Here is a 12,840-nt window from a genome sequence, read left to right on the forward strand (position 1 = left end):
GACTAAGAGACATGGACAAGAGTGTGGTGGTTACCAAGGGTGGGGGGGGGAGGGAGGACATGGGAGGGAGGGAGGGAAAGAGTTAGGGGGAGGGGGAGGGGCACAGAGAACTAGATAGAGGGTGACGGAGGACAATCTGACTTTGGGCGAGGGGTTTGCAACATAATTTGATGACAAAATAACCTAGACATGTTTTCTTTGAATATATGTACCCTGATTTATTAATGTCATCCCATTACCATTAATAAAAATTTATTAAAAAAAAAACCATTTACATCTAATAAATCTTTTTAAATGTCACTAGAATTTTTAAAATTTAAAAGCCAATGGAGGCCTGGCCTGTGGTAGTGCAGTGGATGAAGCGTTGACTTGGAACGCTGAGGTCGCTGGTTTGGAATGCTGGGCTTGCCTGGTCAAGGTACATATGGGAGTTAATTCTTCCTATTCCTCCTCCCTTCTCTCTCTCTCTCTCTCTCTTTCTCTCTCTCTCTTCTCTAAAATGAATAAATAAATAAAAAATAAAAGCCAATTGAGCCTGACCTGTATTGGTGCAGTGGATAGAGTGTCTACCTGGGATGCTGAGGTCCCTAGTTCTACATTTTTTTTTTTTTTTGTATTTTTCTGAAGCTGGAAACGGGGAGAGACAGTCAGATAGACTACCGCATACCCCCAACTGGGATCCACCTGGCACACCCACCAGGGGCAACGCTCTGCCCACCAGGGGGCAATGCTCTGCCCCTCCGGGGCGTCGCTCTGCCGCAACCAGAGCCACTCTAGCGCCTGGGGCAGAGGCCAAGGAGCCATCCCCAGCGCCCGGGCCATCTTTGCTCCAATGGAGCCTTGGCTGCGGGAGGGGAAGAAAGAGACAGAGAGGAAGGAGGGGGTGGGGTGGAGAAGCAAATGGGCGCTTCTCCTATGTGCCCTGGCCGGGAATCGAACCCGGGTCCCCTGCACGCCAGGCCGACGCTCTACCGCTGAGCCAACCAGTCAGGGCAAGGTCCCTAGTTCTAAACCCTGAGGTTGCCAGCTTGAACACAGGGTCTCTGGCCGGAGCCTAAAGGACCTGGCTTGAAGCCCAAGGTTGCTGGCTTGAGCTCAAGGTCACTGACTTCAGCTAGGGGTAACTGGCTGGGCTGGAGCCCCCTGGTCAAGGCAGGTATGAGAAACAATCATTGAACAACTAAGGCGCCGAAACTGCAAGTTGATAATTCTCATCTCTCTCCCTGCCTATCAGTCTCTCTTCTCTCAAGCAAATAAATGAACAAACAAACAATGGATAAGTGAAACAGGTTAGAGAACGCTAAAGAGAAAATTAGGTTGATTTTAAGAAATCACATAGCCTGACCAGGCGGTGTCGCAGTGGATAGAGCATCGGACTGGGATGCCAAGGACCCAGGTTCGAGACCCTGAGGTCACCAGCTTGAGTGCGGGCTCATTTGGTTTGAGCAAAAGCTCACCAGCTTGGACCCAAGGTCACTGGCTCAAGCAAGGGGTTACTCGGTCTGCTGAAGGCCCGCAGTCAAGGCACATATGAGAAAGCAATCAATGAACAACTAAGGTGTCACAGTGCGCAACAGAAAACTAATGATTGATGCTTCTTATCTCTCCGTTCCTGTCTGTCTGTTCCTGTCTATCCCTCTCTCTGACTCTCTCTGTAAGTAAAAAAAAAAAAAAAAAAAAAAAAAAAGAAAGAAATCACATAAAAGAACAGAATGGTAATTAGATGGAAAATATGAGTTCAGTTAAGTATGGAATGAGGTGGTTCAACATACTGTATTTTAATACTAGTTCCAGTAACAGCGAATGAAAGAGGTGGTGTTTTTAAAGAGAAGAATGTTACCTTGTCCAACACCCTCAGTTGTTTGTCCCTCTAGCAGGGCCTCTAGTAAGACGTTCCAGTGTCCTGGCCAGAGTCTACTTACAGAGAAAAGAGAGACACCTTGCCAGGGACAATCAGTCTCCATTCTGAGCCCCAGGATGAGTGTATGTTTGTGAGGTTATGAAGAAATAACGTGCATTATGAACAACTTTAAAGGAACATTTATAACTCCACTTCACACGTGAATGTATAAGGTCTACCAGAAAGTTCTGTCCATTTTTGAAATAAAACAAAATACAAATTTTTCTTACCATCAATAAACTTTATTAAATAATATAATTGCCATTATTATTAATGATTTCTTGCTAGCGTGAGGGCAATTTGTATATCCCATTTTTGAAAAATGTTTTATCTTTTGATGCGAAAAATTGAACCAGTGCTTGTTTGATATCTTCTTCATTTTTGAATTTTTTGCCCTTCAAAAAATTTTGTAAGGACAAAAACAGGTGATAGTTGGAGGGTGCTAAGTCCAGGGAATATGGTGGATGCGACAGACATGCTTCTGTAGCATTTCTTCCTTGTTGAAATTTGTAAAAATTACAGTGGTGTAAATGAACTTTATCAGTAGCCATGGGTACACTATGGCTTCACACATAAGACTAACATGAATCAACTTTGTTTTAGTTAATTTGCTACATCAGTATGTATACATTAAGTGATAAAAATAGAGAGGCACACATGCGCCAAATAAACATGTGCTTATATGTTGAAACTTGTTGTGATAGAAACGAACAGAACTTTCTGGTAGATCATCTCAGAATTTATAAAGGATGTTTTTAAAAGAGAAGAAGAATGGGAGCTTCTGGACTGTTTCACAGAGCGGCTGCACCCTTTTACATTCATTCCTCCCAACCGAGTATGAGTGATCCACTCTCCCACATTCTCACCTGCACGTGTTACCGTCTGTCTTACTTATTATAGCTATTCTAGTGAGTGTGACATGATTCTGTATGCTTTTAAGGTAGATGAAAACTAAGCAGCCTGCAAATCTATTTTTTACATCTATTTCAAGTTTTTAAGATTCAATTGTTGCTAAATGCCTTTCTAAACTATCTTCTCTTACAAAGCTTAGTTGTAATTTATATTAATAATCATGTGTTCACATGCCCTGTTAGTTTTTATTCAATCTTTGGTTATATTTTTATTGTATTTAAAATAGTATTTGTCTGACAAACACAAACTTCACAGTATCACCCTCACTACTCCTTCCCCCTCCTCCCTAGAAAAAAGGTGGATTAAAAAAAAATTTTTTTTTGTCCCAAGAACTTAAAGGTTGTTTATTTGAGAGAAGCATGTTTGAAATAATCACCTTCCTGTTATAATTAGGTCAGTGATTTTGCATGTCCTTGTCTGGGTTTGCTTAAGTCAGGGTCGCTAAGCTCACTCAGGAGCAGTGACTAGAACACCGTAATCACTGTCAGAGGCAGAGGTGTGGACAGAAGAGCCCAGATGCTCCGAGTGCTCTTGGAATCAGTGGGAGGAGAGGGCTCTGGCTGAGCAAGTTCAGTACTGCTGCTCAGTGGGGCAAGGGGCTCTCAACCCGCTTGCTCATTCTGTTACTGTAACAGGTTGTTAACTACTTACTGTAAGGTTTTTTTCAAACTGAAACTTTAGTTTCTTCTCTATGCCTTTCCTTGCTTTCTAAGAGACAGTAAAAGACATCTGATGAGTATTTAGTGCGTATGACACTTGTCAATAAAGAACCCTCTTTCTGTTACAAATGTGTAAACACTGTTTACAGCTATTCAGTTTTAAAAACTGTGCAATTGTTTCTGGCCAGTTAGCTCAGTTGGTCAGAGCGTCATCCTGATACAAAGCTCTAAGGTTGTGGTTTCAAAACCCGGTCAGGGCATTTATAAGAATCAACCAATGAATGCATAAATAAGTGCAACAACAAACTGATGTTTCTCTCTCTTGCTTCCCCTGTCTAAAAGTCAGTGAAAATAAAATAATTTCTACTAAAAAAAGAAAAAAAAACATTATGCAATTTGTCTAAGGTTGCAGTTTGTCTTTTAGGAAATTGGAATCTGTCCTTTAGCTGTTTTGTTTCCTCCCTCCCTCCCTCCCTTCCTTTCTTCCTTCCTTCCTGACATTGTCCAGCTTGACATTGTGGCTCTGTTGCTGATCTGCATAATCCAGATTGGATGGTGGTTGTGCGACCTCTGGGGTCCTGGGGCCCATATTCCCCTCCGGTGCTTAATTAACAACGTCTCTCTGTTCCCAAATAAAGCCAAGAATTGTGGAGGCCTTTACCATTTCTTTGGTCAGCCTTGGCTTCAGCTATTATTTAAATGTACTGGTTTACTGAACTTTTAATAGAATGAGATTATGAAAGATAGAAAACTCACATTCAGAACGATGTGGTTTTTGTGGGGGGGTTTTGACAGAGACAGAGATAGGGACAGACAGATAGGGAGAGATGAGAAGCATCAATTCTTTGTTGCAACACCTTAGTTGTTCATTGATTACTTTCTCATATGTGCCTTGACTGGGAGCTATAGCAGAGCAAGTGACCCCTTGCTCAAGCCAGCAACCTTGGGCTCCACTCAAGCTGTTGAGCCTTGCTCAAACCAGATGAGCTCACGATCAAGCCGGTGACCTTGATTTTTCGAACCTGGTTCCTCCGCATCAGTCTGACGCTCTACCTACTGCATCGTCCCCTGGTTAGGCACAAATGTCTTTACAACCTAAGTTTTTATGTAACAAGAATTGATAAGCTGCGGCCTTGGCCCACTTATGTCAAATGTGATACTACTGATTCTAGTTGAACAAAATCATGTGGACCATATTTTCCGGATAGAGAAGTATAATTGAGTCAAGGAAGAGTGGACAGTAAAATCTCCATATTTTCAGATACCTTTTAACCTTCCCACACTTGAAAATACCACAGGGTGGGAATGCACTGAAAACATTCATTCAGAGCACACAAAAACAGAAACTACCGGCTGACAAATGTGCCCTTGTCTATTAAATCCTGCCCGCGCAGTGTTTCAGATACCTCCACATCGAGAAAGGCTTTCAGATTACTAGTCTGAATCCAGGAACACCTGGGAAAACAAAATAGATGTTATGCTCCGTGCCCAATCCTAGAGCATTTGTACACATTGCTTCATGCACCTGTCGTCACTGCCCTGCAGGACAGATAGACAGAACTGGAGACAACATGTAATGGAGATGGTACAGGGCTGCCAGGTGGAGAGGAGCAAAGCCTTCTCTGTCTTGGAATCATGTGTGCACTCACTTATTGTCTCTTTTCTGCTAGATCTTATGCTTCATGAGCTCAGGATGCTGTCTTTTTTAAAAAAAAATTTTGTTGTTGAATTAAATACATGCAAAAAGGGGCACACATCAGAATATTCAGTTTGATATTTTTCACAGTTTGTTGAGGAAGCAGCACGTGAGCAGCCCTCTTTGCCCACTCCCCACAGGCAGGGCAGTGTCAGTGCCTGTTGCTCCACACTGTGTCCCTGAGGTCCGTCTGCCAGGACTGCAACCTTGCAGTCAGACGGTGGTCATTCACCTTCCTGCCCTGTAGCTGTCCCCCGAGCGCTGACAGAGCGCCTGCTCCCGGGTCCCTCCAGGCTCCGCTGTGCGGCAGGCCCGTGCTGACACGCTGTTATGCACGTTGGGTGGAACTGCTGAATCTTAGGGAGGCATGTGCTCACCTTCAGGAGGCATCGCCAAACAGTTTTCCAAAGTAACTGCACCCGTTTATACTCTCGCTAGCCACGTGTGAGGGTTCTGGTTGTTGGTTCTGGTTGTGCTCGTCGTTTTAGCCCCTCAGGTGTGTGTGTTGTCTTCCACTGGAGTTTTATTTGCATTTCCCTGGCGCCCAGTGTTGGTTTGTTCACTAGGGTATACCCAGCATTTAACAGTGTGCCTAGAGTTTTCATTAGAGCTCTTTCAGTACAAGGGGCAGGGTGGGACAGAAACCCCAACTCACCATGGCTTAGCAAAGACGTCAAGTTAATGGCTCCATCCAGTAGTAGGAGAGCGTGGACGTAGCTCCAACAATCGAAGAAAGGCTTGCCCTCATTTGGGGGTCACACCATGATTGAGGAGTCTCCCTCCACCAGGAGCCCCTCATCTCTGCCAGGGCAGGCTGCTGACCTCACAGCCCAGTGGACGCTGTCCGCAGCCCCAGGGGCCTCTCTCCCCAAAGGAATGACACCTACAGGAGAAGCCTTCCTCCTCCCAGCATCACATGTCAGTTGGCCCGGGGCAGGCCTTTCACTGTTGAGGAGGAGTGGACAGTCTGAAGTGCCCTGAGCCAGTCCTGTGACCAGGGGCAAGCCCGTTGCCAGGAGAGGAGCGATCTGAACACTCACTGGACAAAGAACAACAGGTCTCGCAGTCCATGAAGTTTCCACACAGCAGATACTCCAAAAATCGTTTTGAGCGAATGAATGAGTCAATCCACGTTCATCATGTTAGTGTAGACTTCATCATATGTTAGAGGATGAACTCAGAATACTTTTTTTTTTTTTTTTTTTGTATTTTTCTGAAGCTGGAAACGGGGAGAGACAGTCAGACTCCCGCATGCGCCCGACCGGGATCCACCCGGCACACCCACCAGGGGTGACGCTCTGCCCACCAGGGGGCGATGCTCTGCCATCGGGGGTGTCACTCTGTTGCGACCAGAGCCACTCTAGCACCTGGGGCAGAGGCCAAGGAGCCATCTCCAGCGCCCGGGCCATCTTTGCTCCGATGGAGCCTCGGCTGCGGGAGGGAAAGAGAGAGAGACAGAGAGGAAGGAGAGGGGGAGGGGTGGAGAAGCAGATGGGTGCCTCTCCTGTGTGCCCTGGCCAGGAATCGAACCTGGGACTTCTGCATGCCAGGCCAACACTCTACTACTGAGCCAACCGGCCAGGGCCTCAGAATACTTTTAGTAAGGGGTCCTCTGGGAAAATAAAGCAATTCTAAGACAGGAAATAAAATCTGTCTGCTACCTGCTGAAATAGTGCATGAGATCCATTTTGCAAATTCATAGGAGGTCTGTAGAGAAATGAATGCATGCAAGCATTTTCAGTGTTTGCTACTGTCCCATTATTCAATTTGAGTCTCAAGTCAAGGCCAGGACCAGCTGGCTTCTTCTTCCTGCCCAGGTGAGCGGTGGAGTCCTATAGTGACAATGGTGGTGGGGCTGGTGATGTGATTTGTGACAAGACACACCCTCTACTACTACTGGATGAAGCCAGTAACTTTCTGTCTTTGCTAACCTGTGTGTTATTCTAGGACCCAAAAACAGCTATGCACTTTCTCTTCAGATTCCTTAAGTGAAAAATTCGACTCTCTTATCAAGATACCTAAGCACAGGCAGTGGCTGGCTAGCTTAGTTGGTTAACGTGTCTTCCCAGCACACCAAGGTTGCAGGTTCAATCACCAGTCAGGGCACATACAAGAGTCAAACAATGATGGCATAGATAAATGGAACAACAAATCCATGTTTCTCTCTGTCTCTGCCTCTCTCTCTTCCTTTCTCTCTAAAGAAATCAATAAAAATAATAAAAAAAGATACCTAAAATAATATTTCAACCTCTGTCAGGACATAAAGAAGAATGTATAGAATAACCATCTTGATAAATTTCCCATCTGTCACTAGTGTCAAATATCATGTGGGATCCTAGGTGTCCTGAAACAGACACAGAACATTTAGTAAAAACTACTAAGGAAAGCTGGATAAAGTATAGAATTCAGTTATAAAAGTGGTGCACCGATATTGGTTCATTAGTTAAAACAAATATACCACACCAATGTCAGGTGGTAATAATAATATGGGAATTCTGTACTAGCTTCCCAATTTTTCTGTCAATCTAAAACTTCTAAAAAATAAAGTTTGTGTTGTTAAATATTTAACAGAGGGCCTTGGAAGGAGCCCATTCACAGAGGTCCCTGAGGCCTAAGCTTTATTGGTTTCAGGTGAATTCACTCTGATATCCCTCTGCTCTGATCAGTGCTGAGCTGGACATTGGGTCACCTGAAATTTGCTTTCAAGAAAAGGCATTAGGGTCACTCTGGGTTCTGGGTCACTGGAGTAGCATTGCATGTCTCTGGCTCTTTTTTAAAAAAAATTTTTTCAATTGCAGTTTATATTCAATATTATTTTGTATGTTTCAGGTGCATGATTTTTCTTAGTTTTAAAATGGCCATAATTTTGTATTCCCAGCTCAAAAAGGTGTCCTATGGTTCAAAATGTAAAATTCTGACAAAGCTAGAACTATTTGCAAATAGAATAAATTATTGTCCTTTGGAATATTTCAACAAGGATTGCTTCCCCCACCCCACATTTTTATTTTATTTTTCCTTAATGATCAATTTTTTTTTTTTTTTTTTTTGCGAGAGAGACAAGCAGGAAGGGAGAGAGATGAGAAGCATCAACTCATGGTTGTGCCACTTTTGTTGTTTATTGATTGCTTCTTGTATGTGTTGTGACCAAGGGGCTCCAGCTGAGCCAGTGTCCCCTTGTTCAAGCCAGCAATCTTGGGCTCAAGCCAGCGACCATGGGGTCATGTCTATGATCCCACACTCATGCCGGCAACTCCAAACTCAAGCTGATGAGTCTGTACTCAAGCCAGCAACCTTGGGGTTTTGAACCTGGGTCTTCAGCATCCCAGGTCGATGCTCTACCCACTGTTCCACCACCTGGTCAGGCTCAACTTTTGATATAATACAAAATTTTAACCATTTAAAATTTTATTTACATAAGTTATTTATGCCCTATTTTATTTTGCCCCAGAGGTGAAGTTTTGCTCTGCTACTGAGGACATGTGTTGATTTAGTGATTTATTTGCTTCCCATTCTTAAAAACAGAAGGCATTTAGCGTAGGACTCTAGAGTACAAGTTTAAATATATATAATTATCTCTACATAAAATGTAAATATTATTTCAAGATTAACTTCTTTTTTATTTTATTTAGAAATTAAATTTAATGGGATGACCTTGATCAATAAGAGTACATAGGTTTCAGGTAAACATCTCTATAGTCTTTGAACTATTTAAACATTAACTTCTATACCCAAACTATTCATCAAGTATGAGGAAAAATTTAAAATATTATTGAACATGCCTAGCCTGTGGTGGTACAGTGGGCAGAGCCTTGACCTGGAATGTTGAGGGGGCTGATTCAAGGCCCTAGGCTTGCCCGGTCAAGGCACATATGAGAGCCATCCATCAGTGAACAATTAAAGTGATAACTTCTCGCTCTTTGTCCCTCTCTCCTCTCTGTAAAATCCATAAATTAAATCTTTAATAAAAAAAGTATTGAACATGAAAGACCTCAAAAATGGAATATTGAAACAGCCCATATTGGGCACCTTTCTGAAATGACAGCAGAGAGGTTTGCAAAGATGACGCATGAGGCTGAGTGGTGGGAGGCAGGCAGCAGTGTCCTGGAGGCAGGAAGCAGGGGAGGTGCGGGTTTGATGAGGACACCAGGGGACACCGAGACTCACACCTTGCTGGTTCAACCTGTGGGCCCTCTGAAAGCAGGCCTTTGCTGGGAGAAGAATAAGGGAGAAGTCTACGTGAGCAGCCGCCCCCCACCCTGACAGAGGCCAAGCTGATAAAGAAAGGAATCTCCAGGAAGGGCCTGAACTCTGTGCCTTGCTTCCTCTGGAAAGAAAACTAAGGAGAATGAAGGGAGGGCCTAAGGAGAAGAAAGAAGGGAGGGAGGGAGGGAGGGAGGAAAGAAGGGCTCCTGTCCTGTCTCAGGAGCCCTTTACACATGGGACTTGGTTCTTATTCATGTCTGGCACAGAATGTGGAATGAAGCAATTATGTTTTGTTGCTACCATCAAAGTCAGTTGCCGATATGGATTAAGTTGATTTTAATAACACTGTACCTGTGTATTACAACTATATTTGAGTTTAGAAATGTCATATGGGCCTGACCAGGTGGTGGTGCAGTGGATAGAGCATCAGACTGGGATGCCAAGGACCCAGGTTCGAGACCCCAAGGTCGTCAGCTTGAGCGCGGGCTCATCTGGTTTGAGCAAAAAGCTCACCAGCTTGGACCCAAGGTCGCTGGCTCGAGCAAGGGGTTACTCAGTCTGCTGAAGGCCCGTGGTCAAGGCACATATGAGAAAGCAATCAATGAACAACTAAGGTGCTGCAACACGCAACGAAAAACTAATGACTGATGCTTCTCATCTCTTTGTCCCTGTCTGTCCCTCTCTCTGACTCTGTCTCTATTAAAAATAAATAAATAAATAAATAAATGCCATATGGTAGAATGTCCCAGACTCAGGTTTTGGAATATGATTGCCTATCAATTTACCTGTGCAATTTTGAGCAAGTCCCTTAATTTTTTGAGCCTCCATGTCATTTAAGTGGACATTAGACTGATGACTCATTCAAGTACTGTGAAAACTGTGTGAGCTAATGCATGTTAAGGGCAAGGGGCCTGCAAAGGTTCTGTGTGGTAGTATGTGAGTGTGATTTATCTTTCACTTTTTATTTTTTCAAATATTCAGTAAGCATTTATATTTTATTGATTGATTGGCTTGAGAGAGGGAGAGAGAGAAACATCAATTAGTTCCACTTACTTATGCCCTCATTGGTTGATTTTTGTATATGTCCTGACCGGGGATCAAACTTGCGCCTTTGGCATATCAGGGCAACGCTCTAACCCAGTATTTTTCAACTCCTGGTCCACCAGAAATTTTGTGCCAGTCCACGAAAGAGTGAACCACGACTGGTGGTTGAAAACCACTGCTCTAGTTTAACCAACTAAACTATCTGGCAGGGCTGTGATTTGTCTTTTAAAACAGAAACATAAGCACTTAAAAGTTAGAGACCTGTGATTCCATGAAAAAATTTTAAGTGAGACCATTATAACTTTAAATTATAACTAGTCTCAGTGTTTTAGACATTACTTTGAGATTTATGAACTAATGAGAGAGTTTAAACCTTAGTAATGATATATTTATCAGTGAATATTTTATTATTTTGCTTGCATAATTACATATTAATAACTGTATGAAGAGGAAGTTGTGAATTTCCCTCTGAAGAGTTTCTAGCATTGACTGGTGTGTGTGTGTGTGTGTGTGTATTTAGCTTTTTTTTTTTTTCTTTTTTCTTTTTTTTTTTTTCCTGTATTTTTCTGAAGCCGGAAACGGGGAGAGACAGTCAGACAGACTCCCGCATGCGCCCGCCCGGGATCCACCCGGCACGCCCACCAGGGTCAACGCTCTGCCCACCAGGGGGCGATGCTCTGCCCCTCCGGGGCGTCGCTCTGTTGCGACCAGAGCCACTCTAGCACCTGGGGCAGAGGCCGAGGAGCCATCCCCAGCGCTCGGGCCATCTTTGCTCCAATGGAGCCTTGGCTGCGGGAGGGGAAGAGAGAGACAGAGAGGAAGGAGAGGGGGAGGGGTGGAGAAGCAGATGGGCGCTTCTCCTGTGTGCGCCGGCCGGGAATCGAACCTGGGACTTCTGCACGCCAGGCCGATGCTCCACCACTGAGCCAACCGGCCAGGGCCTGTATTTAGCTTCTTAATTATCATTTCTGACTCTTTTGAAAGAAACCAGCTTGGCTCATCCTTTAGTTTGTCCAGGAGGGAACAGAAGAGTCCTTTTTAGAGCATGTGGTTGCTGTATGATAATCTTAGCATGACACTCTTACCGCTAAGACTTACCCCCCCCCATATTATGTTTATTGTCTTGGCATCTGAATTTAAGGGCACATTTGCCTTCAGCTCGACTGTGGGAGCATGTGTTCCTTAGCTGTCGTATAACTGAGTTTGCTTGCCTTGCTTTTCCCTCTTTATTCTAAAAGGGAAGGTACAGACCACCTCTGGTCTGCAAGCTTTGTTTCTCTCTTGGGTTCCCACACCCCTCTCTTCCTTCTTTCAATTCCATTTTCTAGACAAGGATCATGTTGTGATCTCTTCTATCAGCAACTCCCTGGTTTCCTAAAAAGTGCTGCTTGCTGTGGTGGGATTTTCCCGGCTGGCTGAGGAGGAGCTCTGAGAGTCACGGGTGTTCTGCCTGTCTGGTGGGGCTGGCCAACGCGGGGGTGGCTAACGCTTCTCCGGGTCCCTGGGTTCAGGAAGGAGCGGGTGAGGGCAGAGGGTCGTCCCACCCCACCGCTGTCACCCCTGCTCCTCTGACCGGCTTTCAGTGATCACTGCAGCCATGATCGAAGGGTCCCATGGGGTCCCTCTGGACAGTCTAGGCGTCGGGTGGCAGTGCAGAGGGATTGTGCCCGCATGAAGGAGTCAGATGGGGAAACACACCCTGACTTTCCCCAGGGGGCGTGGGCGCGTACTGTTCTCTCTGACACCAGAAAAGGCAGTGCTGGTCTCACCATTGACCAGGTTCAGTTGGAATGAAGTCAAAGGGTAGGGCCTTCTCTGTGACAGCCAACCCAGAACATGCCGTGTCTCCGGGCACAGAAATTGCTATCAGTACCAAAGACTACAGACAAACGACAAATGACATTTAAACATGGAATTATAACATAAGCAACAGAGGGTTCTTGGGTAGTTTCTCTAGCTTTAATACAATTAAATGAAATATGGAAAAAAAGCAGTAAACGATAAGGAAAGGCATCTGACTAGCTGAGAGCCGCTCAGCAGCCTCTCCAGATGGGACACTGGCCCCAGCCCTGAAGGGGGTCTGGGAGACAAGGAGGCATCTGAGGAATGAAAAAGAGAGGGGGGAAGAGGGAAAGAAAGTACTTTTCAGTCCCAGGGCTGCTGAGGGGACACCATCTCGGGTGACATGGAAACATGTGAACAGGGATGTCACTGAGTAGAACAGTTGTACCAAGTGTCCTAGTTCATTCCAAGGGCTACACTGGACAGCCACACCGGGGCCACATCTGACCCCTCTCCACGGTCCCCTATGCTGCACATTCACCTGACCATCCAGGTGTGACTGAGGTAGCATTTTTATAAATATATGTATAATCTGCTCTACCTCTGTGCCCTCCCAGGTTCCCTCCCCGAAAGGAAACATTAAA

The 12,840-nt window shown here is 44.8% G+C and overlaps 1 protein-coding gene across 5 annotated transcripts in view; it reads left to right on the forward strand.

The window, feature by feature from the left end:
- The window catches only part of CENPP (centromere protein P), a 261,199-nt gene that overhangs the window by 236,153 nt on the left and 12,206 nt on the right, over nucleotides 1-12,840 (forward strand). The window lies entirely within an intron of this gene.

Source organism: Saccopteryx bilineata, chromosome 2 (assembly GCF_036850765.1).
Source record: "Saccopteryx bilineata isolate mSacBil1 chromosome 2, mSacBil1_pri_phased_curated, whole genome shotgun sequence".
Classification (NCBI taxonomy): Eukaryota; Metazoa; Chordata; class Mammalia; order Chiroptera; family Emballonuridae; genus Saccopteryx; species Saccopteryx bilineata.